Raw genomic sequence first — 26,640 nt, forward strand, 5'->3', positions numbered from 1 at the left:
TTTAGTGGACACACACACGTGCGAGAAAAGAGGCAAAGTGTCTTTTCTTTTTGTAAACATCTGCTCAGCACTGCAGCGCAGCGCCTTCACGGCACCAGGGGCACGAGGACTTTCCCGGCGCGGTTTGCTTGGTTTAGCCCGGGGAGGGGGGATTAAGAGTGGGTGAACAGGTTGTAGCGGTGCGCAAGGTGGCGGTAAGGTCAGCGGGAGGATGCGTGGGTGAGCAGGAGAGCGTGGGCATTGTTGGACGGCAGCGCGCAGGGCAGAGCTGACAGAGAGCGTCTCTACATCTGCTCATCACAGCAACACAACCACATGTCAGAGTCACAGCGTGACTACGCAAGCATGACACGCGTCAAGACACGCCGCAGCTGACGAGAAAGCAGCTCACGGCCACACTACTCCAGAAGCGCCCGATCTCGGAAGCTAAGCAGAGTCGGGCCTGGTTGGTTAGTACTTGGATGGGAGAGCGCCTGGGAGCACCGGGTGCTGTGAGCTTTTCTGTCTTTGGACAATTGAGGACTTTATGTTCCTTCCTGCCTTTGATCTGAGAATTCTGACGTCTGGTAACCACGGCAACCGCGGCTAGCAAACAGTTAGGCGCGGTTACCACAATTACCTGGGCACATGCACCTTCCGTTTTTTGGTCTTTGATGGACAAAGAAAGCAAGACGTGCATAAAATCCACCATAATTGAGGACTTTATGTTCCTTCCTGCCTTCGATCTGAGAATTCTGACGTCTGGTAACCACGGTAACCGCGGCTAACAAACAGCTAGGCGCGGTTACCACAATTACCTGGGCACATGCACCTTCCGCTTTTTGCTCTTTGATGGACAAAGAAAGCAAGACGTGCATAAAATACACCATAACTGATACCAAAGCAGGTGACAAAAACTACACAAGGCAGGCCACAAAAGTGGTTTACTGGCTACAAAGGCTACAACAGATGTTTAGTGGACACACACACGTGCGAGAAAAGAGGCAAAGTGTCTTTTCTTTTTGTAAACATCTGCTCAGCACTGCAGCGCAGCGCCTTCACGGCACCAGGGGCACGAGGACTTTCCCGGCGCGGTTTGCTTGGTTTAGCCCGGGGAGGGGGGATTAAGAGTGGGTGAACAGGTTGTAGCGGTGCGCAAGGTGGCGGTAAGGTCAGCGGGAGGATGCGTGGGTGAGCAGGAGAGCGTGGGCATTGTTGGACGGCAGCGCGCAGGGCAGAGCTGACAGAGAGCGTCTCTACATCTGCTCATCACAGCAACTGTCAGGGTTGCGTGTCAGTGCGGACACAGATGCAGAAAGCAGAGCAGGTATAGCAAAAGCGTCTTTTATTTTACGCCCGCAGGGAAAAAAAACCCAAAATCAACAACAAACTAAGGGTCACACTAAGCGTGGCAAAAACGAAGTTCTAGCACAGATTCATAACAGTCAAAAAAAACCAAAGCAAGGCTTAGTCACCGGGAGATCACTGGAGTCAAGGCTGGCAAGGCACAGGCACAATCCCAAAGCGACGAGACGAACTAGCACCGAGTGCAGGGAGGACAGAGACTAAATACAAAAGGATCAGGGTGGACAATTGGACACAGGTGGGACACATGAGGGAGGAGCAGGTAATCACCGGGAGGAGGAGGGAGAACACAAGGAGGGGGAAGTCAAGACGCCTGCAACGAGAGAAGAGTCAGTGAACAACAAAACAGGAAATGCCAAAATAAAACAGGAAATAACACAGGCAAAACCAAAACACAAAACAAAAGCCCTGGCTCAAACCTGAAACCCTGACAGCAACACAACCACATGTCAGAGTCACAGCGTGACTACGCAAGCATGACACGCGTCAAGACACGCCGCAGCTGACGAGAAAGCAGCTCACGGCCACACTACTCCAGAAGCGCCCGATCTCGGAAGCTAAGCAGAGTCGGGCCTGGTTGGTTAGTACTTGGATGGGAGAGCGCCTGGGAGCACCGGGTGCTGTGAGCTTTTCTGTCTTTGGACAATTGAGGACTTTATGTTCCTTCCTGCCTTTGATCTGAGAATTCTGACGTCTGGTAACCACGGCAACCGCGGCTAGCAAACAGTTAGGCGCGGTTACCACAATTACCTGGGCACATGCACCTTCCGTTTTTTGGTCTTTGATGGACAAAGAAAGCAAGACGTGCATAAAATCCACCATAATTGAGGACTTTATGTTCCTTCCTGCCTTCGATCTGAGAATTCTGACGTCTGGTAACCACGGTAACCGCGGCTAACAAACAGCTAGGCGCGGTTACCACAATTACCTGGGCACATGCACCTTCCGCTTTTTGCTCTTTGATGGACAAAGAAAGCAAGACGTGCATAAAATACACCATAACTGATACCAAAGCAGGTGACAAAAACTACACAAGGCAGGCCACAAAAGTGGTTTACTGGCTACAACAGATGTTTAGTGGACACACACACGTGCGAGAAAAGAGGCAAAGTGTCTTTTCTTTTTGTAAACATCTGCTCAGCACTGCAGCGCAGCGCCTTCACGGCACCAGGTAAACACACACGCACACAGAGAGCTGCTTGTTCATTTTCATTAAACACGTTATGAGGGGAGAGCGCGAACGCAGTCCCCCACTACCAGAAATTATGCAGTCGAGATTCCCACATTTGGGGAATTCGCAGGGGTCAGCACAACCTAGAGTGCAATGGCTGAGCCTCGCCCTGGGTGAACCACCTTCTTGATCATGGTATCTCCCCTGCCAGGTAAGTATGAGTTGGGCACGTCACAAACAGGGGAGCCTTTCACACAGATGCCCCCCTGAACAATGGTACCTGACAATCTACAAACCATCAAAACCACACACACACAGCTCAGGCTGCATCTTCATAGACTGTCATTATAGAGTAACTAGGTTTTGGCACAAATGCCAGTCAAGATTAACTGTTTATTTGGAGCACACACCCTGCACTTTCCATCATACTTTAACATTCTGATTACCCCTACAAGTCTTTCTATCCTTACAAAAAAAAGACGAAAGAAATCTGCCAGCAAATCCAGGTGAAACAAAGCTGTATGACAATATCAAGACAGAAGACTATCTGATATACATGTGACATTCAGAGGAAGGAATATAACAGCTAATTGTTTTCTCCTCACAGTACAATCACTTCCTTTTTTTTGTCTAAATCTTGCTTAGCCATCTGGCTTTTCTGCTGCTGCCACCTGCTGGTGCGGAGTGTGAACTACGCTTCATACACAATACAGTTCCATAACAGGGAAGATTTCTTGCAGGTCTGTCATGTTTATCATACTACTTTGTACAGTAAGGTACACATTTTGTTCCCTAAAAGGTTGCTTATTGTTCATTTCCTAATTTCTATTTTATTTATTAAGTATTTATATGTTTGCACACGCCCCAGAGCTCATCCTGAAGCCACATCTCCCTTTCACACAGAAGCTCATTTTTCCTGGTCACTGAAGATGAGAGTTGGGTGCTTCGTGTTTCAAGGAGAGCAGCATCCACGCATGTCAAACTACTACGGTAAATCTTCTCCGTGTATTTTTCTACAGCAAAAGGAGGGGGTGCACCATTCCTGGAAGTACTGCAATACCAGGTTGATGCGTGGAGTGTACGGAGCAAGCACCAATTCCATCTCCCTTGTCCAAAAAGCAATCTAATATATGGTCCCCGGGTAGGGGACGTATCAGATATTAAACTGATAAGAACAGATACTACACTTGATCTTAGCCAAAAGGCCGAGAAGCGATGCCACGCTGGGGCCAGAGGAAAGCGAGCCATGCACGGCGCCGTCTCTCTCACTGATGGTTCCGAAGACGAACAGCGACTCCGATTTTAGCTTTCAGCTAGAAACTGCCCTTCTACAACTTGACTAAAGGGCCCAACACAAATCAAAGTGAAAAACTAAATTATAATGCAGTCAGCAAATCTTTAATCCACACATGAGGCCTAGAGAAAAGAATAGGAGTGCAAATTTCATGCTGAACAAACCACTGGAAGGTGCTGAGAGAGAGCACCAGGTAAACACTCACATCCTTGTTCATTTTCATTAAATTCAGCTGCTGCCACCTGCTGGTGTGGAGTGTGAACAACTTTTTCAAACAACCAGGAGAAACAGGAGGCCATTATCGAGCACATCATCAAAAGGAACCTGTGCATGTCAGCCATACTGGGGTGGAGGCAGAGGCACACAACTAGACACAGTTTAACTCTGAAAGTGTTGAAATTACACTTTCGGAGTTGAAATCAACTTAAAATCAACTCCTTAACCTTTAACTATGAAATTTCAACTGTCCAATTTTGCTGTGTATAGAGCAGACGGACTACTGCAAAACATATTATTGTATTGCTCTGTTGTATGTAGTATTTGGTTCACACTGAAATGTGCTTACTGGACACTGATGGACATATAAAATATTGTTAAGTACAGTGGGGAAAAAAAGTATTTAGTCAGCCACCAATTGTGCAAGTTCTCCTATTTAAAAAGATGAGAGAGCCCTGTAATTTTCATCACAGGTATATCTCAACTATGAGAGACAAAATGAGAAACAAAAATCCAGAAAATCACATTGTAGGATTTTTAAAGAATTTATTTGCAAATTATGGTGGAAAATAAGTATTTGGTCAATAACAAAATGTCATCTCAATACTTTGTTATATACCCTTTGTTGGCAATGACAGAGGTCAAACGTTTTCTGTAAGTCTTCACAAGGTTTTCACACACTTTTGCTGGTATTTTGGCCCATTCCTCCATGCAGATCTCCTCTAGAGCAGTAATGTTTTGGGGCTGATGCTGGGTAACACGGACTTTCAACTCCCTCCAAAGATTTTCTATGGGGTTGAGATCTGGAGACTGGCTAGGCCACTCCAGGACCTTGCAATGCTTCTTACGAAGCCACTCCTTTGTTGCCCGGGCGGTGTGTTTGGGATCATTGTCATGTTAAAAGACCCAGCCACGTTTCATCTTCAATGCCCTTGCTGATGGAAGGAGGTTTTCACTCAAAATCTCACGATACATGGCCCCATTCATTCTTTCATTTACACGGATCAGTCGTCCAGGTCCCTTTGCAGAAAAACAGCCCCAAAGCATGATGTTTCCACCCCCATGCTTCACAGTAGGTATGGTGTTCTTCGGATGCAACTCAGCATTCTTTCTCCTCCAAACACGACAAGTTGAGTTTTTACCAAAAAGTTCTATTTTGGTTTCATCTGACCATATGACATTCTCCCAATCCTCTTCTGGATCATCCAAATGCTCTCTAGCAAACTTCAAACGGGCCTGGATATGTACTGGTTTAAGCAGGGGGACACGTCTGGCACTGCAGGATTTGAGTCCCTGGCGGCGCAGTGTGTTACTGATGGTAGCTTTTGTTACTTTGGTCCCAGCTCTCCGGAGGTCATTCACTAGGTCCCCCCGTGTGGTTCTGGGATTTTTGCTCACAGTTCTGGTGATCATTTTGACCCCACGGGGTGAGATCTTGCGTGGAGCCCCAGATCGAGGGAGATTATCAGTGGTCTTGTATGTCTTCCATTTTCTAATAATTGCTCCCACAGTTGATTTCTTCACACCAAGCTCCTTACCTATTGCAGATTCAGTCTTCCCAGCCTGGTGCAGGTCTACAATTTTGTTTCTGGTGTCCTTTGACAGCTCTTTGGTCTTGGCCATAGTGGAGTTTGGAGTGTGACTGTTTGAGGTTGTGGACAGGTGTCTTTTATACTGATAAAGACTCCAAACAGATGCCATTAATACAGGTAACGAGTGGAGGACAGAGGAGCCTCTTAAAGAAAAAGTTACAGGTCTGTGAGAGCCAGAAATCTTGCTTGTTTGTAGGTGACCAAATACTTCTTTTACTGAGGAATTTACCAATTAATTCATTAAAAATCCTACAATGTGATTTTCTACATTTTCTTTTCTTATTTTGTCTCTCATAGTTCAGGTATACATATGATGAAAATTACAGGCCTCTCTCATCTTTTTAAGTGGGAGAACTTGCACAATTGGTGGCTGACTAAATACTTTTTTTCCCCACTGTATATTGACTTCTGTCACCTAGCTGATACTCATTTCGACTTTTAATTCTTCTCATTAGACCTGTGGATATGCATCGCCTTTGTCTGGCACAGAAAAAAGGACGGGCCAATCAGCTTCCGGGAAGAGACTGATTTACATTTTAAGCACATTCTAAGAGCACCGTGACTTACAGGTTCCGGTGACAGAGAAGCTGTACATAAACACACCTGTACGAAGGTACAAATGTGTTATTTCGGTAGCACATATACTAAAATTGGAACGATACAGAGAAGATTAGCATGGCCCCTGCGCAAGGATGACACGCAAATTCGTGAAGCGTTCCTCATTTTTTACATTTTTTAATTTTTTTTTTATAAAGAATTTCAGTTTTCTGATGTAGCTACGACTACTACTGCACCTACAGATTCTGTCAACACTCCGTTGACTGGAAACTTAAAAATACTAACTACTGGAGAGGCCTGGGTGTGGAGCTTCTCACAGACAAGAGACAGACACCACTGATCTCCACACAAAGAGGCTGTCAATCATGTATTTCAATGGCGATGTCTCTGGTCAGATTCAGAATTCCTTTATCTATCCTTGTTCATTGTTTTCTCCTTACTTGCTTAGTTCAAGAGTTGAGGAGCTAGGTCAGAATGACCAGGCTTGTCCTCGGTTGAACTGGCTATGTGCTTAAAAACAAGTCAGTTGATAGGAAACAGATGTGGAAGCACACACAATGCCAGAATTAGTTGCCTAATTTAGACACACACCTTCACCCACACACACACAGACAGGCTTGACTATAAAAGATCTTCAGTTTGAGGTTCGGGGGATTTTATCTGAATTGGCTGGCTGATACGTGTCAACAATTGATCTGAACAAAATCCTGCTGAAGGCTGACTTCTGGCTCTTGAATTTTTGTTCGATTCAAATTGACAATAGTCTGTCATGTATATCACACTTCTTTGTACAGTAATGTACACATTTTGTTCCCTAAAAGGTTGCTTATTGTTCATTTCCTAATTTCTATTTTATTTATGAAGTATTTATATGTTTGCACACGCCCCAGAGCTCATCCTGAAGCCACATCTCCCTTTCACACAGAAGCTCATTTTTCCTGGTCACTGAAGATGAGAGTTGGGTGCTTCGTGTTTCAAGGAGAGCAGCATCCACGCATGTCAAACTACTACGGTAAAACTTCTCCGTGTATTTTTCTACAGCAATAGGAGGGGGTGCACCATTCCTGGAAGTACTGCAATACCAGGTTGATGCTTGGAGCGGACGGAGCAAGCCCCTATTCCATCTCCCTGGTCCAACAGCCAATTTAACATATGGTCCACGGGTAGGGGACGTATCAGATATTAAACTGATAAGAACAGATACTACACTTGATCTTAGCCAAAAGGCCGAGAAGCGATGCCACGCTGGGGCCAGAGGAAAGCGAGCCATGCACGGCGCCGTCTCTCTCACTGATGGTTCCGAAGACGAACAGCGACTCCGTTTTTAGCTTTCAGCTAGAAACTGCCCTTCTACAACTTGACTAAAGGGCCCAACACAAATCAAAGTGAAAAACTAAATTATAATGCAGTCAGCAAATCTTTAATCCACACATGAGGCCTAGAGAAAAGAATAGGAGTGCAAATTTCATGCTGAACAAACCACTAGGAGTGCAAATTTCATGCTAAACAAACCACTGGAAGGTGCTGCGAGAGAGCACCAGGTAAACACACACGCACACAGAGAGCTGCTTGTTCATTTTCATTAAACACGTTATGAGGGGAGAGCGCGAACGCAGTCCCCCACTACCAGAAATTATGCAGTCGAGATTCCCACATTTGGGGAATTCGCAGGGGTCAGCACAACCTAGAGTGCAATGGCTGAGCCTCGCCCTGGGTGAACCACCTTCTTGATCATGGTATCTCCCCTGCCAGGTAAGTATGAGTTGGGCACGTCACAAACAGGGGAGCCTTTCACACAGATGCCCCCCTGAACAATGGTACCTGACAATCTACAAACCATCAAAACCACACACACACAGCTCAGGCTGCATCTTCATAGACTGCCATTATAGAGTAACTAGGTTTTGGCACAAATGCCAGTCAAGATTAACTGTTTATTTGGAGCACACACCCTGCACTTTCCATCATACTTTAACATTCAGATTACCCCTACAAGTCTTTCTATCCTTACAAAAAAAGACTAAAGAAATCTGCCAGCAAATCCAGGTGAAACAAAGCTGTATGACAATATCAAGACAGAAGACTATCTGATATACATGTGACATTCAGAGGAAGGAATATAACAGCTAATTGTTTTCTCCTCACAGTATAATCACTTCCATTTTTTGTCTAAATCTTGCTTAGCCATCTGGCTTTTCTGCTGCTTCCACCTGCTGGTGCGGAGTGTGAACTACGCTTCATACACAATACAGTTCCATAACAGGGAAGATTTCTTGCAGGTCTGTCATGTTTATCATACTTCTTTGTACAGTAATGTACACATTTTGTTCCCTAAAAGGTTGCTTATTGTTCATTTCCTAATTTCTATTTTATTTATTAAGTATTTATATGTTTGCACACGCCCCAGAGCTCATCCTGAAGCCACATCTCCCTTTCACACAGAAGCTCATTTTTCCTGGTCACTGAAGATGAGAGTTGGGTGCTTCGTGTTTCAAGGAGAGCAGCATCCACGCATGTCAAACTACTACGGTAAATCTTCTCCGTGTATTTTTCTACAGCAAAAGGAGGGGGTGCACCATTCCTGGAAGTACTGCAATACCAGGTTGATGCGTGGAGTGTACGGAGCAAGCCCCAATTCCATCTCCCTTGTCCAAAAAGCAATCTAATATATGGTCCCCGGGTAGGGGACGTATCAGATATTAAACTGATAAGAACAGATACTACACTTGATCTTAGCCAAAAGGCCGAAAAGCGATGCCACGCTGGGGCCAGAGGAAAGCGAGCCATGCACGGCGCCGTCTCTCTCACTGATGGTTCCGAAGACGAACAGCGACTCCGATTTTAGCTTTCAGCTAGAAACTGCCCTTCTACAACTTGACTAAAGGGCCCAACACAAATCAAAGTGAAAAACTAAATTATAATGCAGTCAGCAAATCTTTAATCCACACATGAGGCCTAGAGAAAAGAATAGGAGTGCAAATTTCATGCTGAACAAACCACTAGGAGTGCAAATTTCATGCTAAACAAACCACTGGAAGGTGCTGCAAGAGAGCACCAGGTAAACACACACGCACACAGAGAGCTGCTTGTTCATTTTCATTAAACACGTTATGAGGGGAGAGCGCGAACGCAGTCCCCCACTACCAGAAATTATGCAGTCGAGTTTCCCCCATTTGGGGAATTCGCAGGGGTCAGCACAACCTAGAGTGCAATGGCTGAGCCTCGCCCTGGGTGAACCACCTTCTTGATCATGGTATCTCCCCTGCCAGGTAAGTATGAGTTGGGCACGTCACAAACAGGGGAGCCTTTCACACAGATGCCCCCCTGAACAATGGTACCTGACAATCTACAAACCATCAAAACCACACACACACAGCTCAGGCTGCATCTTCATAGACTGCCATTATAGAGTAACTAGGTTTTGGCACAAATGCCAGTCAAGATTAACTGTTTATTTGGAGCACACACCCTGCACTTTCCATCATACTTTAACATTCAGATTACCCCTACAAGTCTTTCTATCCTTACAAAAAAAAGACTAAAGAAATCTGCCAGCAAATCCAGGTGAAACAAAGCTGTATGACAATATCAAGACAGAAGACTATCTGATATACATGTGACATTCAGAGGAAGGAATATAACAGCAAATTGTTTTCTCCTCACAGTACAATCACTTCCTTTTTTTGTCTAAATCTTGCTTAGCCATCTGGCTTTTCTGCTGCTGCCACCTGCTGGTGCGGAGTGTGAACTACGCTTCATACACAATACAGTTCCATAACAGGGAAGATTTCTTGCAGGTCTGTCATGTTTATCATACTTCTTTGTACAGTAATGTACACATTTTGTTCCCTAAAAGGTTGCTTATTGTTCATTTCCTAATTTCTATTTTATTTATGAAGTATTTATATGTTTGCACACGCCCCAGAGCTCATCCTGAAGCCACATCTCCCTTTCACACAGAAGCTCATTTTTCCTGGTCACTGAAGATGAGAGTTGGGTGCTTCGTGTTTCAAGGAGAGCAGCATCCACACATGTCAAACTACTACGGTAAATCTTCTCCGTGTATTTTTCTACAGCAAAAGGAGGGGGTGCACCATTCCTGGAAGTACTGCAATACCAGGTTGATGCGTGGAGTGGACGGAGCAAGCCCCAATTCCATCTCCCTTGTCCAAAAAGCAATTTAATATATGGTCCCCGGGTAGGGGACGTATCAGATATTAAACTGATAAGAACAGATACTACACTTGATCTTAGCCAAAAGGCCGAGAAGCGATGCCACGCTGGGGCCAGAGGAAAGCGAGCCATGCACGGCGCCGTCTCTCTCACTGATGGTTCCGAAGACGAACAGCGACTCCGATTTTAGCTTTCAGCTAAAAACTGCCCTTCTACAACTTGACTAAAGGGCCCAACACAAATCAAAGTGAAAAACTAAATTATAATGCAGTCAGCAAATCTTTAATCCACACATGAGGCCTAGAGAAAAGAATAGGAGTGCAAATTTCATGCTGAACAAACCACTAGGAGTGCAAATTTCATGCTAAACAAACCACTGGAAGGTGCTGCGAGAGAGCACCAGGTAAACACACACGCACACAGAGAGCTGCTTGTTCATTTTCATTAAACACGTTATGAGGGGAGAGCGCGAACGCAGTCCCCCACTACCAGAAATTATGCAGTCGAGATTCCCACATTTGGGGAATTCGCAGGGGTCAGCACAACCTAGAGTGCAATGGCTGAGCCTCGCCCTGGGTGAACCACCTTCTTGATCATGGTATCTCCCCTGCCAGGTAAGTATGAGTTGGGCACGTCACAAACAGGGGAGCCTTTCACACAGATGCCCCCCTGAACAATGGTACCTGACAATCTACAAACCATCAAAACCACACACACACAGCTCAGGCTGCATCTTCATAGACTGCCATTATAGAGTAACTAGGTTTTGGCACAAATGCCAGTCAAGATTAACTGTTTATTTGGAGCACACACCCTGCACTTTCCATCATACTTTAACATTCAGATTACCCCTACAAGTCTTTCTATCCTTACAAAAAAAGACTAAAGAAATCTGCCAGCAAATCCAGGTGAAACAAAGCTGTATGACAATATCAAGACAGAAGACTATCTGATATACATGTGACATTCAGAGGAAGGAATATAACAGCAAATTGTTTTCTCCTCACAGTACAATCACTTCCTTTTTTTGTCTAAATCTTGCTTAGCCATCTGGCTTTTCTGCTGCTGCCACCTGCTGGTGCGGAGTGTGAACTACGCTTCATACACAATACAGTTCCATAACAGGGAAGATTTCTTGCAGGTCTGTCATGTTTATCATACTTCTTTGTACAGTAATGTACACATTTTGTTCCCTAAAAGGTTGCTTATTGTTCATTTCCTAATTTCTATTTTATTTATTAAGTATTTATATGTTTGCACACGCCCCAGAGCTCATCCTGAAGCCACATCTCCCTTTCACACAGAAGCTCATTTTTCCTGGTCACTGAAGATGAGAGTTGGGTGCTTCGTGTTTCAAGGAGAGCAGCATCCACGCATGTCAAACTACTACGGTAAATCTTCTCCGTGTATTTTTCTACAGCAAAAGGAGGGGGTGCACCATTCCTGGAAGTACTGCAGTACCAGGTTGATGCGTGGAGTGGACCGAGCAAGCCCCAATTCCATCTCCCTTGTCCAAAAAGCAATTTAATATATGGTCACCGGGTAGGGGACGTAGCAGATATTAAACTGATAAGAACAGATACTACACTTGATCTTAGCCAAAAGGCCGAGAAGCGATGCCACGCTGGGGCCAGAGGAAAGCGAGCCATGCACGGCGCCGTCTCTCTCACTGATGGTTCCGAAGACGAACAGCGACTCCCGATTTTAGCTTTCAGCTAGAAACTGCCCTTCTACAACTTGACTAAAGGGCCCAACACAAATCAAAGTGAAAAACTAAATTATAATGCAGTCAGCAAATCTTTAATCCACACATGAGGCCTAGAGAAAAGAATAGGAGTGCAAATTTCATGCTGAACAAACCACTGGAAGGTGCTGAGAGAGAGCACCAGGTAAACACTCACATCCTTGTTCATTTTCATTAAATTCAGCTGCTGCCACCTGCTGGTGTGGAGTGTGAACAACTTTTTCAAACAACCAGGAGAAACAGGAGGCCATTATCGAGCACATCATCAAAAGGAACCTGTGCATGTCAGCCATACTGGGGTGGAGGCAGAGGCACACAACTAGACACAGTTTAACTCTGAAAGTGTTGAAATTACACTTTCGGAGTTGAAATCAACTTAAAATCAACTCCTTAACCTTTAACTATGAAATTTCAACTGTCCAATTTTGCTGTGTATAGAGCAGACGGACTACTGCAAAACATATTATTGTATTGCTCTGTTGTATGTAGTATTTGGTTCACACTGAAATGTGCTTACTGGACACTGATGGACATATAAAATATTGTTAAGTACAGTGGGGAAAAAAAGTATTTAGTCAGCCACCAATTGTGCAAGTTCTCCTATTTAAAAAGATGAGAGAGCCCTGTAATTTTCATCACAGGTATATCTCAACTATGAGAGACAAAATGAGAAACAAAAATCCAGAAAATCACATTGTAGGATTTTTAAAGAATTTATTTGCAAATTATGGTGGAAAATAAGTATTTGGTCAATAACAAAATGTCATCTCAATACTTTGTTATATACCCTTTGTTGGCAATGACAGAGGTCAAACGTTTTCTGTAAGTCTTCACAAGGTTTTCACACACTTTTGCTGGTATTTTGGCCCATTCCTCCATGCAGATCTCCTCTAGAGCAGTAATGTTTTGGGGCTGATGCTGGGTAACACGGACTTTCAACTCCCTCCAAAGATTTTCTATGGGGTTGAGATCTGGAGACTGGCTAGGCCACTCCAGGACCTTGCAATGCTTCTTACGAAGCCACTCCTTTGTTGCCCGGGCGGTGTGTTTGGGATCATTGTCATGTTAAAAGACCCAGCCACGTTTCATCTTCAATGCCCTTGCTGATGGAAGGAGGTTTTCACTCAAAATCTCACGATACATGGCCCCATTCATTCTTTCATTTACACGGATCAGTCGTCCAGGTCCCTTTGCAGAAAAACAGCCCCAAAGCATGATGTTTCCACCCCCATGCTTCACAGTAGGTATGGTGTTCTTCGGATGCAACTCAGCATTCTTTCTCCTCCAAACACGACAAGTTGAGTTTTTACCAAAAAGTTCTATTTTGGTTTCATCTGACCATATGACATTCTCCCAATCCTCTTCTGGATCATCCAAATGCTCTCTAGCAAACTTCAAACGGGCCTGGATATGTACTGGTTTAAGCAGGGGGACACGTCTGGCACTGCAGGATTTGAGTCCCTGGCGGCGCAGTGTGTTACTGATGGTAGCTTTTGTTACTTTGGTCCCAGCTCTCCGGAGGTCATTCACTAGGTCCCCCCGTGTGGTTCTGGGATTTTTGCTCACAGTTCTGGTGATCATTTTGACCCCACGGGGTGAGATCTTGCGTGGAGCCCCAGATCGAGGGAGATTATCAGTGGTCTTGTATGTCTTCCATTTTCTAATAATTGCTCCCACAGTTGATTTCTTCACACCAAGCTCCTTACCTATTGCAGATTCAGTCTTCCCAGCCTGGTGCAGGTCTACAATTTTGTTTCTGGTGTCCTTTGACAGCTCTTTGGTCTTGGCCATAGTGGAGTTTGGAGTGTGACTGTTTGAGGTTGTGGACAGGTGTCTTTTATACTGATAAAGACTCCAAACAGATGCCATTAATACAGGTAACGAGTGGAGGACAGAGGAGCCTCTTAAAGAAAAAGTTACAGGTCTGTGAGAGCCAGAAATCTTGCTTGTTTGTAGGTGACCAAATACTTCTTTTACTGAGGAATTTACCAATTAATTCATTAAAAATCCTACAATGTGATTTTCTACATTTTCTTTTCTTATTTTGTCTCTCATAGTTCAGGTATACATATGATGAAAATTACAGGCCTCTCTCATCTTTTTAAGTGGGAGAACTTGCAATTGGTGGCTGACTAAATACTTTTTTTCCCCACTGTATATTGACTTCTGTCACCTAGCTGATACTCATTTCGACTTTTAATTCTTCTCATTAGACCTGTGGATATGCATCGCCTTTGTCTGGCACAGAAAAAAGGACGGGCCAATCAGCTTCCGGGAAGAGACTGATTTACATTTTAAGCACATTCTAAGAGCACCGTGACTTACAGGTTCCGGTGACAGAGAAGCTGTACATAAACACACCTGTACGAAGGTACAAATGTGTTATTTCGGTAGCACATATACTAAAATTGGAACGATACAGAGAAGATTAGCATGGCCCCTGCGCAAGGATGACACGCAAATTCGTGAAGCGTTCCTCATTTTTTACATTTTTTAATTTTTTTTTTTATAAAGAATTTCAGTTTTCTGATGTAGCTACGACTACTACTGCACCTACAGATTCTGTCAACACTCCGTTGACTGGAAACTTAAAAATACTAACTACTGGAGAGGCCTGGGTGTGGAGCTTCTCACAGACAAGAGACAGACACCACTGATCTCCACACAAAGAGGCTGTCAATCATGTATTTCAATGGCGATGTCTCTGGTCAGATTCAGAATTCCTTTATCTATCCTTGTTCATTGTTTTCTCCTTACTTGCTTAGTTCAAGAGTTGAGGAGCTAGGTCAGAATGACCAGGCTTGTCCTCGGTTGAACTGGCTATGTGCTTAAAAACAAGTCAGTTGATAGGAAACAGATGTGGAAGCACACACAATGCCAGAATTAGTTGCCTAATTTAGACACACACCTTCACCCACACACACACAGACAGGCTTGACTATAAAAGATCTTCAGTTTGAGGTTCGGGGGATTTTATCTGAATTGGCTGGCTGATACGTGTCAACAATTGATCTGAACAAAATCCTGCTGAAGGCTGACTTCTGGCTCTTGAATTTTTGTTCGATTCAAATTGACAATAGTCTGTCATGTATATCACACTTCTTTGTACAGTAATGTACACATTTTGTTCCCTAAAAGGTTGCTTATTGTTCATTTCCTAATTTCTATTTTATTTATGAAGTATTTATATGTTTGCACACGCCCCAGAGCTCATCCTGAAGCCACATCTCCCTTTCACACAGAAGCTCATTTTTCCTGGTCACTGAAGATGAGAGTTGGGTGCTTCGTGTTTCAAGGAGAGCAGCATCCACGCATGTCAAACTACTACGGTAAAACTTCTCCGTGTATTTTTCTACAGCAATAGGAGGGGGTGCACCATTCCTGGAAGTACTGCAATACCAGGTTGATGCGTGGAGCGGACGGAGCAAGCCCCTATTCCATCTCCCTGGTCCAACAGCCAATTTAACATATGGTCCACGGGTAGGGGACGTATCAGATATTAAACTGATAAGAACAGATACTACACTTGATCTTAGCCAAAAGGCCGAGAAGCGATGCCACGCTGGGGCCAGAGGAAAGCGAGCCATGCACGGCGCCGTCTCTCTCACTGATGGTTCCAAAGACGAACAGCGACTCCGTTTTTAGCTTTCAGCTAGAAACTGCCCTTCTACAAATTGACTAAAGGGCCCAACACAAATCAAAGTGAAAAACTAAATTATAATGCAGTCAGCAAATCTTTAATCCACACATGAGGCCTAGAGAAAAGAATAGGAGTGCAAATTTCATGCTGAACAAACCACTAGGAGTGCAAATTTTATGCTAAACAAACCACTGGAAGGTGCTGCGAGAGAGCACCAGGTAAACACACACGCACACAGAGAGCTGCTTGTTCATTTTCATTAAACACGTTATGAGGGGAGAGCGCGAACGCAGTCCCCCACTACCAGAAATTATGCAGTCGAGATTCCCACATTTGGGGAATTCGCAGGGGTCAGCACAACCTAGAGTGCAATGGCTGAGCCTCGCCCTGGGTGAACCACCTTCTTGATCATGGTATCTCCCCTGCCAGGTAAGTATGAGTTGGGCACGTCACAAACAGGGGAGCCTTTCACACAGATGCCCCCCTGAACAATGGTACCTGACAATCTACAAACCATCAAAACCACACACACACAGCTCAGGCTGCATCTTCATAGACTGCCATTATAGAGTAACTAGGTTTTGGCACAAATGCCAGTCAAGATTAACTGTTTATTTGGAGCACACACCCTGCACTTTCCATCATACTTTAACATTCAGATTACCCCTACAAGTCTTTCTATCCTTACAAAAAAAGACTAAAGAAATCTGCCAGCAAATCCAGGTGAAACAAAGCTGTATGACAATATCAAGACAGAAGACTATCTGATATACATGTGACATTCAGAGGAAGGAATATAACAGCTAATTGTTTTCTCCTCACAGTATAATCACTTCCTTTTTTTGTCTAAATCTTGCTTAGCCATCTGGCTTTTCTGCTGCTGCCACCTGCTGGTGCGGAGTGTGAACTACGCTTCATACACAATACAGTTCCATAACAGGGAAGATTTCTTGCAGGTCTGTCATGTTTATCATACTTCTTTGTACAGTAATGTACACATTTTGTTCCCTAAAAGGTTGCTTATTGTTCATTTCCTAATTTCTATTTTATTTATTAAGTATTTATATGTTTGCACACGCCCCAGAGCTCATCCTGAAGCCACATCTCCCTTTCACACAGAAGCTCATTTTTCCTGGTCACTGAAGATGAGAGTTGGGTGCTTCGTGTTTCAAGGAGAGCAGCATCCACGCGTGTCAAACTACTACGGTAAATCTTCTCCGTGTATTTTTCTACAGCAAAAGGAGGGGGTGCACCATTCCTGGAAGTACTGCAATACCAGGTTGATGCGTGGAGTGGACGGAGCAAGCCCCAATTCCATCTCCCTTGTCCAAAAAGCAATTTAATATATGGTCCCCGGGTAGGGGACGTATCAGATATTAAACTGATAAGAACAGATACTACACTTGATCTTAGCCAAAAGGCCGAGAAGCGATGCCACGCTGGGGCCAGAGGAAAGCGAGCCATGCACGGCGCCGTCTCTCTCACTGATGGTTCCGAAGACGAACAGCGACTCCGATTTTAGCTTTCAGCTAGAAACTGCCCTTCTACAACTTGACTAAAGGGCCCAACACAAATCAAAGTGAAAAACTAAATTATAATGCAGTCAGCAAATCTTTAATCCACACATGAGGCCTAGAGAAAAGAATAGGAGTGCAAATTTCATGCTGAACAAACCACTAGGAGTGCAAATTTCATGCTAAACAAACCACTGGAAGGTGCTGCGAGAGAGCACCAGGTAAACACACACGCACACAGAGAGCTGCTTGTTCATTTTCATTAAACACGTTATGAGGGGAGAGCGCGAACGCAGTCCCCCACTACCAGAAATTATGCAGTCGAGATTCCCACATTTGGGGAATTCGCAGGGGTCAGCACAACCTAGAGTGCAATGGCTGAGCCTCGCCCTGGGTGAACCACCTTCTTGATCATGGTATCTCCCCTGCCAGGTAAGTATGAGTTGGGCACGTCACAAACAGGGGAGCCTTTCACACAGATGCCCCCCTGAACAATGGTACCTGACAATCTACAAACCATCAAAACCACACACACACAGCTCAGGCTGCATCTTCATAGACTGCCATTATAGAGTAACTAGGTTTTGGCACAAATGCCAGTCAAGATTAACTGTTTATTTGGAGCACACACCCTGCACTTTCCATCATACTTTAACATTCAGATTACCCCTACAAGTCTTTCTATCCTTACAAAAAAAAGACTAAAGAAATCTGCCAGCAAATCCAGGTGAAACAAAGCTGTATGACAATATCAAGACAGAAGACTATCTGATATACATGTGACATTCAGAGGAAGGAATATAACAGCAAATTGTTTTCTCCTCACAGTACAATCACTTCCTTTTTTTGTCTAAATCTTGCTTAGCCATCTGGCTTTTCTGCTGCTGCCACCTGCTGGTGCGGAGTGTGAACTACGCTTCATACACAATACAGTTCCATAACAGGGAAGATTTCTTGCAGGTCTGTCATGTTTATCATACTTCTTTGTACAGTAATGTACACATTTTGTTCCCTAAAAGGTTGCTTATTGTTCATTTCCTAATTTCTATTTTATTTATTAAGTATTTATATGTTTGCACACGCCCCAGAGCTCATCCTGAAGCCACATCTCCCTTTCACACAGAAGCTCATTTTTCCTGGTCACTGAAGATGAGAGTTGGGTGCTTCGTGTTTCAAGGAGAGCAGCATCCACGCATGTCAAACTACTACGGTAAATCTTCTCCGTGTATTTTTCTACAGCAAAAGGAGGGGGTGCACCATTCCTGGAAGTACTGCAATACCAGGTTGATGCGTGGAGTGGACGGTAGGGGTGGGCGAATCGATCTAAATATCGATAGTATCGATACCAAAGTTAGGATCAGTAATTACTCTAAGACATGCAATTTAAGCAGAATGACTGAACCGTCATCATATCACCAGCGGAAATGAATCTCGTTTTTCTCAAATTCCAAAATATATCTAATAATGTAATTTTTTTTTTTTTTAGATGTATAAAATTGTATTAATCCCAGAGGGAAATTCGTTACGGCTGCTGCACAAGCAGTGTCATACAATGACTAGCAAGGCGCGCCACAGGCTAGGGTGAAGTGTCTTGCCCAAGAACACACAACAGTGACTAGAATTTATTACAAAATTTATTATATAAGTTTATATAACGATATGTATTACAGTATGATTAATATAATTATGCTTTGGTGATAACTGTTGAAGGATCTTTATTCTTCATATTTAGGCTACATTATTAGCTTCCGGCTCGGCCTCGCGGTAGCAGCCAGCCAGAGAAGCTCCGCACACCGCGGGTGTATTAAGTTGTTTTTCGTAATTTATTTCTACTCTAAACACTCTACTTTGTACTAAATCGAAGTATAAGCGGTCAGGCACTTCAATAATGCGTCTTTTTCGGACTTTCTTCGTGGTCTTCATCGCTTTTGGAGCACTTTTATCATGCCGCGTCTCGGCCGTGACGGAAACACGCCAGGGCTCCATTGTTTACACCAGGGATCAGCTGATGAGTCTCCAGCACAGCGGGATGTATGGCCAGCGACACGAAATCCCCAAAGAACTAAGAAGGAAACAACGTGGAAGCAGAGGGGGCAAAAGAAGACAGCTGAGGAAAAGAAGATACAAGCCGTATCTTCCTTCTATCGTCATGGGTAATGTTAGATCACTGGGTAATAAGATGGAAGAGTTAACATCTCTCACAAAGAGCGAGTGTGTGTTTCGTGAGGCGTCTGTAATGTGCTTTACAGAGACGTGGCTGCACGCAAACATACCGGACTCTACCGTGAGTTTAGCCGGCTTTCAGTTGGTACGGGCGGACAGGAACTGCACCGAGAGCGGCAGGAAGAAAGGAGGGGGACTTGCGCTCTACGTGAACAACCGGTGGTGCAGCCCTGGACACGTTACGGTAAAGGAGCGTGTGTGCAGCCCGGACATTGAACTGCTAGCGGTGAGTCTACGTCCGTATTATTTGCCCAGAGAGTTCTCTCACGCCATTGTACTCGTTGTTTACATTGCTCCCTCGGCTGAGGCGTCGCGGGCTACTGACGTCATCAGCTCTGTGACCGCGAGGCTTCAGACCCAGCACCCTAATGCCTTCATAGCGATTTCTGGCGATTTTAACCATGTTAATCTGAAATCAACTCTGCCCACTTTCAAGCAGTTTGTGGACTGTAAAACAAGAGAAAATAAAACTCTAGATTTACTGTATGCTAATGTTAAAGAGGCATACAGCTCCATAGCTCTCCCTCCCTTGGGCAGATCAGACCATAGCCTAGTCCACCTCAAACCCCAGTATATACCAGCAGTACAGCGGCAGCCGGTGACCACCAAAACTGTACGGAGGTGGACACCGGAAGCCCTGGAGACCCTGCAGGGATGTTTTGAGGTGACTGACTGGGATGTGTTCTGTGACACTCACGGTGAGGATGTAGACACACTCACAGACTGTATCACAGAATATGTTAATTTTTGTACAGATTCTCTAATCCCCACCAGGTCAATACGCTGCTTTCCAAACAATAAACCATGGGTGACAAAGGACATCAAGGCATCACTCAACAGAAAGAAGACAGCCTTCTTGAGTGGAGACAGAGAGGAGATGAGGAGGGCCCAGGCAGAGGTGAAGGAGAAGATTGGAGAGGGCAAGGAGAGCTACAGGAGGAAGCTGGAGAGCCAACTTGCCCGGAACAACTTGAGGGAGGTATGGAGTGGCATGCGAACCATCACCGGCCACAATAGGATCTCCGACCAGCTGATGGATGGAGATCTGCAGGAGGCCAACCAGCTGAACCTGTTTTTCAACAGGTTTGATAGTCCACTCCCTGACCACCCTCCCCCTCCCCCTCCCTGTGATGCACCATTAACACCTGTCAATAACAACAATGTACCTCCTCCTCCCCCTCCCCCTAACCATACTAACCAGTTTCACCTTCCCATCAATAACATCACCCTGCCCCCCTTACCCCAACTTCCATTAACAACCCCCCACCCTCCCCCATCAGATCTCTCTCTCTCTGCTCTTCTGTGTCCACAGTTGCCATCACCACAGAAGATGTGAGGAGGGAGTTCAGTCGACTACGACCGGGAAAAGCTGCAGGACCGGACGGACTCAGCCCCAGAGTACTCAGGGACTGCGCCACACAGCTGTGTGGGGTCTTCCAGCACATCTTCTCCCTGAGTCTGAGCCTGATGACTGTCCCATCCCTGTGGAAGACAACATGCCTTGTTCCTGTGCCCAAGACCAAACATCCAAGCACACACAGCGACTACAGACCAGTTGCTCTGACTTCACATGTGATGAAGTCTCTGGAGAGGCTGGTCCTGAAACACCTGCGTGCTGTTGTGGAACCATCGCTGGACCCCCTGCAGTTTGCTTACCAGCCCCGTATTGGAGTGGAGGACGCCATCATCTACCTGCTGCACAGAGCACACACCTACTTGGAGGAGGCAGGTAACACTGTTAGAATCATGTTCTTTGATTTTTCCAGTGCGTTTAACACCGTGCAGCCTGCCCTTTTGAATAGGAAGCTCCTGGACATGCAGGTAGAGACCCCACTGGTCACCTGGATCACTAACTATCTTACAGGTCGACCACAATTTGTGAGGCTGAGGAACACCGTCTCGGACACGATAGTGAGCAGCACGGGGGCACCCCAGGGCACGGTACTGTCTCCATTCCTGTTCACACTCTATACATCGGACTTCAGACACTGCTCACAGTCCTGCCACCTGCAGAAGTTCTCGGATGACTCTGCCATTGTGGGCTGTACCAGCAGAGGTCGGGAGGTGGAGTATATGAGTGTGGTGGACAGCTTTGCGGAGTGGTGCGGACAGAACCACCTGCAGCTGAATGTCACAAAGACAAGAGAGCTGGTGGTGGACTTCAGGAAGCACCAGACACTCCCTAACCCGGTCAGCATCAAGGGTACCAATGTGGACATTGTGGACAGCTACAAATACCTGGGTGTCCACATTGACCACAAACTGGACTGGTCCACAAACGCAGAGGCAATATACAGGAAGGGACAGAGTCGCCTGTATCTACTGAGGAGACTCAGGTCCTTTAACGTCTGCCAGACCATGCTGCAGATGTTTTACCACTCGGTGGTCTCCAGCGTCATCTTCTACGCTGTAGTGTGCTGGGGCAGCAGGATGAAGGCGGCCGACACCAACAGATTCAACAAGCTCATTAGGAAGGCTGGCTCGGTGCTGGGAGTGGAGCTGGAGTCTGTGGTGGAGGTGACGGAGAGGAGGATACTGAGGAAACTCCTCAGTATTCGTAACAACACGTCTCACCCCCTGCACGACACACTGCTGTCCTACAGGAGCACATTCAGTGGTAGACTGAGACTACCGAGGAGCAGCACAGAACGCCACAGGAGGTCCTTCCTGCCAGTGGCCATCAGACTGTATAACTCCTCCCCTTTCTGTAGGGAGAAGCGCTAGATAATCATGTCAGGCATCACTGTCATTCCTATATTATGTTTACTTAGCACCTTACATCTCCATATTGTATCCATGTATCATATATTGTGCTCATACCGCGTACTGTACTCTTTTTGGATTATAGTGACACTTATACTCTGTACTTAACTGCATTTAATGTAACTTAATACCTCTGGCACAAGAATTTCCTTCGGGATTAATAAAGTTTTATCTTTTTTTCTTATTTTTTTTTATCTCTTATGATCATGAAATTTCAAAGTAAACGTATCGGTATTGGTATTGGTATTGGCGATACTGGCCACAAATAACAGTTAACATTACATATACACCTACCTATATACCTGGAGAGGCTCTTGCTCTTACAGTTCTTCAAGACCCTCGTAGGTATTCCCATATTGGGACATGTTGCCCCTTTATCTCCACCTACTAATTATCATAATTGGTCTAACATATTTATGACTATGAAACCCTTTGTCCCTTCTATGTTGGATGATTTATCTTAGTCCATGCCTCCTAGTGCTTCGGCCTTCACCGCATCAAAGAGTTCCTCCCTAACTCTCTGTAAGAGTTATAGATGTGTTTTTCTCAAAGTGTAAGCTTATATAATCAAATACATACGTGGTCTGTATCATGTCATTGCGTAAATAACCTTGTATACTTCACAGTATATATGTATATGTATATATATATACACTCAACAAAAATATAAACGCAACACTTTTGTTTTTGCTCCCATGTTTCATGAGATGGACTTGAAGATCTAAACTTCATTCCAGATACACAATATTACCATTCCTCTCAAACATTGTTCACAAATCTGTCTAAATGTGTGATAGTGAGCACTTCTGCTTTGCTGAGATAATCCATCCCACCTCACAGGTGTGCCACATCAAGATGCTGATCTGACATCATGATTAGTGCACAGGTGTACCTCAAACTGCCCACAATAAAAGGCCACCCTGAAATGTGCAGTTTTGTCTCACAGCAAAATGCCACAGATGCCACAAGCATTGAGGGAGCGTGCAATTGGCATGCTGACAGCAGGAATGTCAACCAGATCTGTTGCTCGTGCATTGAATGTTCATTTCTCCACCATAAGCCGTCTCCAAAGGCGTTTCAGAGAATATGGCAGTACATCCAACCGGCCTCACAACCGCAGACCACGAGTAACCACACCAGCCCAGGACCTCCACATCCAGCAGGTTCACCTCCGAGATCGTCTGAGACCAGCCACTCAGACAGCTGCTGAAACAATTGGTTTGCATAACCAAACAATTTCTGCACAAACTGTCAGAAACCGTCTCAGGGAAGCTCAACTGCATGCTCGTCGTCCTCATCGGGGTCTTAACCTGACTCCAGATCGTCGCCGTAACAGACTTGAGTGGGCAAATGCTCACATTCGATGGCGCCTAGCACGTTGGAGAGGTGTTCTCTTCACGGATGAATCTCGGTTTACATTGTTCAGGGCAGATGGCAGACAGCGTGTGAGCGTCGTGTGGGTGAGCGCTTTGCTGATGTCAATGTTGTGGATCGAGTGGCCCATGGTGGTGGTGGGGTCATGGTATGGGCAGGCATCTGTTATGGACGAAGAACACAGGTGCATTTTATTGATGGCATTTTGAATGCACAGAGATACCGTGATGAGATCCTGAGGCCCATTGTTGTGCCATCCATGAACATCACCTCATGTTTCAGCAAGATAATGCACGGCCCCATGTTGCAAGGATCTGTACACAATTCTTGGAAGCTGAAAATGTCCCAGTTCTTGCATGGCCAGCATACTCACCGGACATGTCACCCATTGAACATGTTTGGGATGTGCTTGACCGGCGTATACGACAGCGTGCACCAGTTCCCACTAATATCCAGCAACTTCGCACAGCCATTGAAGAGGAGTGGACCAACATTCCACAGGCCACAATAGACAATCTGATAAACTCTATGCGAAGAAGATGTGTTGCACTGCATGAGGCAAATGGTGGTCACACCAGATACTGACTGGTTCTGAGTCCCCAGACCGCCAATAAAGCAGAAACAAAATGCACATTTCAGGGTGGCCTTTTATTGTGGGCAGTTTGAGGTACACCTGTGCACTAATCATGATGTCAGATCAGCATCTTGATGTGGCACACCTGTGAGGTGGGATGGATTATCTCAGCAAAGCAGAAGTGCTCACTATCACACATTTAGACAGATTTGTGAACAATGTTTGAGAGGAATGGTAATATTGTGTATCTGGAATGAAGTTTAGATCTTCAAGTCCATCTCATGAAACATGGGAGCAAAAACAAAAGTGTTGCGTTTATATTTTTGTTGAGTGTATATATATATGTATATATATGTATATATTTGTATATGTATATATTTGTTTTCCCCATTGTGGGACTAATAAAGGTTTCTTAATCTTAATCTTCGCAGGGGGGGGGGGGGGGGGGGGGGGTGTGATGCAGCTGGGAAACTTTTCTCCATAAAATAAATGTAAGAAACACAAAGCTAGTCAGGGTCAGACTTAATCTTGTCTAAGCAACCATCTTTGATGGTCACACCAGAGCAAAAGGCTCTTACAATTGGATATTTGAGTCCCTCATGATATCGCTTGATGGTCCGATTGGACACTGACTTGCCCATCAAATGTTACAAGGAAAAAAAATGAACGTTTCTAGCTTTCGCGGTTTGCTTGGTTTAGCCCGGGGAGGTGGTGCTTAAGAGTGGGTGAGCAGGCTGCAGCGGTGCGCAAGCTTGCGGTAGGGTCATCGGGAGGATGCGTGGGTGAGCAGGAGAGTGTGGCCATTGTTGGAAGGCAGTGTGCAGGGGCAAAGCTGACAGAGAGCGTTTCTACATCTGCTCATCACAGCAAAACAACCACATGTCAGAGTCACAGCGTGACTACGCCAGTATGACGTGCATAAAAGCACATCATAGCTGATGAGAAAGCAGCTCACGGCCATACTACTCTAGAAACACACAGAGGAGGAGGTCGCACAGCGGAGCAGAGCGTCGGAGAGAACAGCAGAAAAATTGCAAAAGGATTATTGTGCCTTTTTTGTTGGTTTTTGGACTATTGAAATTATTTTTCGTTAAAAGACAATTTTTACCTCGCTCCCCGCAGTCTGTCGGGGAGTAGTTTTTTGTTTGGGATTTATTTTTTTTTGAAAGACTTTTTCCGGAGTGGAAAAAGCACGCAAACATTATGGGTGATACCGGTGACAAAACAAGGACTGGGAAAATGACAAGACAATCGGACAACGGACAAAAAGAAAGGGAAAACGAACAGGTAAGTATGGAAAACGAAACGAGACAAATAAGTTGAGAAATTAACGAAAAAGGAGAGATGGCCAGGAAGGGGACAGGCAGCCATGTTGCCAGCAGGTCGGAGTCACGGAAAGAGGGAGAAAATGAAAAATGATAAAGAACTGACTGTGCAGGTTGAACTAAAAGGAGAAGAAGTTGTTTCACCTATCGAATTAATCAGGGTGGTTCGATTGATGTGTGGGAACATTTGTGCGTGTACAAATACAGGGCCAAACAAATACGAAATTACAATGGGGAGTCGGGCAGGGAAAACGAAGCTCATTGACGGTTTTAAAATTGGCAACACAGTCGTAGAGGGAAAAGAAATTAATAATGATGAGCTGGTGGTGTCCTTCCTAGGTCTGCCAGCCTATATCAGTGATGAAGAGATTCTGGAGAAGCTGGAGTCTTGGCGTGTGTCTGCGGTGTCCCCGATAAAGCGCCAAATGTGGCCGGGGGACTAAGGTAGCTGACGGAACTCGCTTTGTTAAAGTAAAGTTTAATGAAGAGGTACAATCGCTGCCATATTCTGCAAAATTCAACACAGCAGGTGGATCAGAATTTTTTGAGTCATCCACGATCGGCAGGTCCGAGTCTGCATTCAGCCGGGTCACATCGTGAGGGATTGCCCGGAATTTCTATGCAACAAGTGTGGGGCCCAGGGGCATTATGCCAGAGAATGCACAAAAAAATACAAAAATGCAAAATATGTTATAACAAAATGGAAAATTGTATGTGTGGAGGATAGCGAGGGAGAAATGGAAACTGGTGAAAGGGATGATGAGTTTATCATGGAGGAGAGTGAAGATCAGGAGGTGGAGTCAGAGGCGATAGCCAAGCAGCCGGCAGTAAGATTGACAGGCAGTGACACAGAGGCGCTTCTGGCAAAGGAGGGAGCTCCGTGTGTGGGCTCTGCTCTGGAGGGGGTAAGGGGAGCTCCAAAAACGGGCTCTGCCTTAGGTCCCGAAAACGTTAATGTCGTCGGCATGCCTGAGCCAGGTAGTGCTGGGATCAGCGCGGCGACAGCTGTGGATGCGGGGGTGAAGTTCCCTACCTGGAGGCTGTCGCGGAGAAGGCAGGAGCTGGTGCTGGGCTCGAGTTTGGATGACGCGGACTTCAGCACCGGCTCCCAGATAAACGCCACTCCAACTGATGT

The 26,640-nt window shown here is 45.2% G+C and overlaps 15 non-coding genes across 15 annotated transcripts; 2 read left to right on the forward strand and 13 right to left on the reverse strand.

The window, feature by feature from the left end:
• Window positions 1-2,569: 2,569 nt before the first annotated feature.
• Window positions 2,570-2,734, reverse strand: LOC114429420 (U1 spliceosomal RNA). Its single transcript, XR_003669701.1, has one exon. It is a non-coding gene; the product is annotated as a U1 spliceosomal RNA (small nuclear RNA).
• An 807-nt stretch (window positions 2,735-3,541) lies between these two features.
• On the reverse strand, window positions 3,542-3,732 carry LOC114429428 (U2 spliceosomal RNA). Its single transcript, XR_003669708.1, has one exon. It is a non-coding gene; the product is annotated as a U2 spliceosomal RNA (small nuclear RNA).
• Window positions 3,733-6,238: 2,506 nt separating this feature from the next.
• On the forward strand, window positions 6,239-6,344 carry LOC114429434 (U6 spliceosomal RNA). The gene has a single exon (XR_003669714.1). It is a non-coding gene; the product is annotated as a U6 spliceosomal RNA (small nuclear RNA).
• An 879-nt stretch (window positions 6,345-7,223) lies between these two features.
• LOC114429432 (U2 spliceosomal RNA) lies at window positions 7,224-7,414 on the reverse strand. The gene has a single exon (XR_003669712.1). It is a non-coding gene; the product is annotated as a U2 spliceosomal RNA (small nuclear RNA).
• A 356-nt stretch (window positions 7,415-7,770) lies between these two features.
• LOC114429421 (U1 spliceosomal RNA) lies at window positions 7,771-7,935 on the reverse strand. The gene has a single exon (XR_003669702.1). It is a non-coding gene; the product is annotated as a U1 spliceosomal RNA (small nuclear RNA).
• An 805-nt stretch (window positions 7,936-8,740) lies between these two features.
• On the reverse strand, window positions 8,741-8,931 carry LOC114429430 (U2 spliceosomal RNA). Its single transcript, XR_003669710.1, has one exon. It is a non-coding gene; the product is annotated as a U2 spliceosomal RNA (small nuclear RNA).
• Window positions 8,932-9,287: 356 nt separating this feature from the next.
• LOC114429419 (U1 spliceosomal RNA) lies at window positions 9,288-9,452 on the reverse strand. Its single transcript, XR_003669700.1, has one exon. It is a non-coding gene; the product is annotated as a U1 spliceosomal RNA (small nuclear RNA).
• Window positions 9,453-10,258: 806 nt separating this feature from the next.
• LOC114429426 (U2 spliceosomal RNA) lies at window positions 10,259-10,449 on the reverse strand. The gene has a single exon (XR_003669706.1). It is a non-coding gene; the product is annotated as a U2 spliceosomal RNA (small nuclear RNA).
• Window positions 10,450-10,805: 356 nt separating this feature from the next.
• Window positions 10,806-10,970, reverse strand: LOC114429422 (U1 spliceosomal RNA). The gene has a single exon (XR_003669703.1). It is a non-coding gene; the product is annotated as a U1 spliceosomal RNA (small nuclear RNA).
• An 805-nt stretch (window positions 10,971-11,775) lies between these two features.
• On the reverse strand, window positions 11,776-11,966 carry LOC114429433 (U2 spliceosomal RNA). Its single transcript, XR_003669713.1, has one exon. It is a non-coding gene; the product is annotated as a U2 spliceosomal RNA (small nuclear RNA).
• A 2,505-nt stretch (window positions 11,967-14,471) lies between these two features.
• Window positions 14,472-14,577, forward strand: LOC114429435 (U6 spliceosomal RNA). The gene has a single exon (XR_003669715.1). It is a non-coding gene; the product is annotated as a U6 spliceosomal RNA (small nuclear RNA).
• Window positions 14,578-15,457: 880 nt separating this feature from the next.
• Window positions 15,458-15,648, reverse strand: LOC114429431 (U2 spliceosomal RNA). Its single transcript, XR_003669711.1, has one exon. It is a non-coding gene; the product is annotated as a U2 spliceosomal RNA (small nuclear RNA).
• A 356-nt stretch (window positions 15,649-16,004) lies between these two features.
• Window positions 16,005-16,169, reverse strand: LOC114429423 (U1 spliceosomal RNA). Its single transcript, XR_003669704.1, has one exon. It is a non-coding gene; the product is annotated as a U1 spliceosomal RNA (small nuclear RNA).
• Window positions 16,170-16,974: 805 nt separating this feature from the next.
• On the reverse strand, window positions 16,975-17,165 carry LOC114429427 (U2 spliceosomal RNA). The gene has a single exon (XR_003669707.1). It is a non-coding gene; the product is annotated as a U2 spliceosomal RNA (small nuclear RNA).
• A 356-nt stretch (window positions 17,166-17,521) lies between these two features.
• Window positions 17,522-17,686, reverse strand: LOC114429425 (U1 spliceosomal RNA). The gene has a single exon (XR_003669705.1). It is a non-coding gene; the product is annotated as a U1 spliceosomal RNA (small nuclear RNA).
• Between the last annotated feature and the right edge of the window lie 8,954 nt (window positions 17,687-26,640).

This window comes from Parambassis ranga, unplaced genomic scaffold (genome assembly GCF_900634625.1).
Source record: "Parambassis ranga unplaced genomic scaffold, fParRan2.1 scaffold_132_arrow_ctg1, whole genome shotgun sequence".
Taxonomy (NCBI): Eukaryota; Metazoa; Chordata; class Actinopteri; family Ambassidae; genus Parambassis; species Parambassis ranga.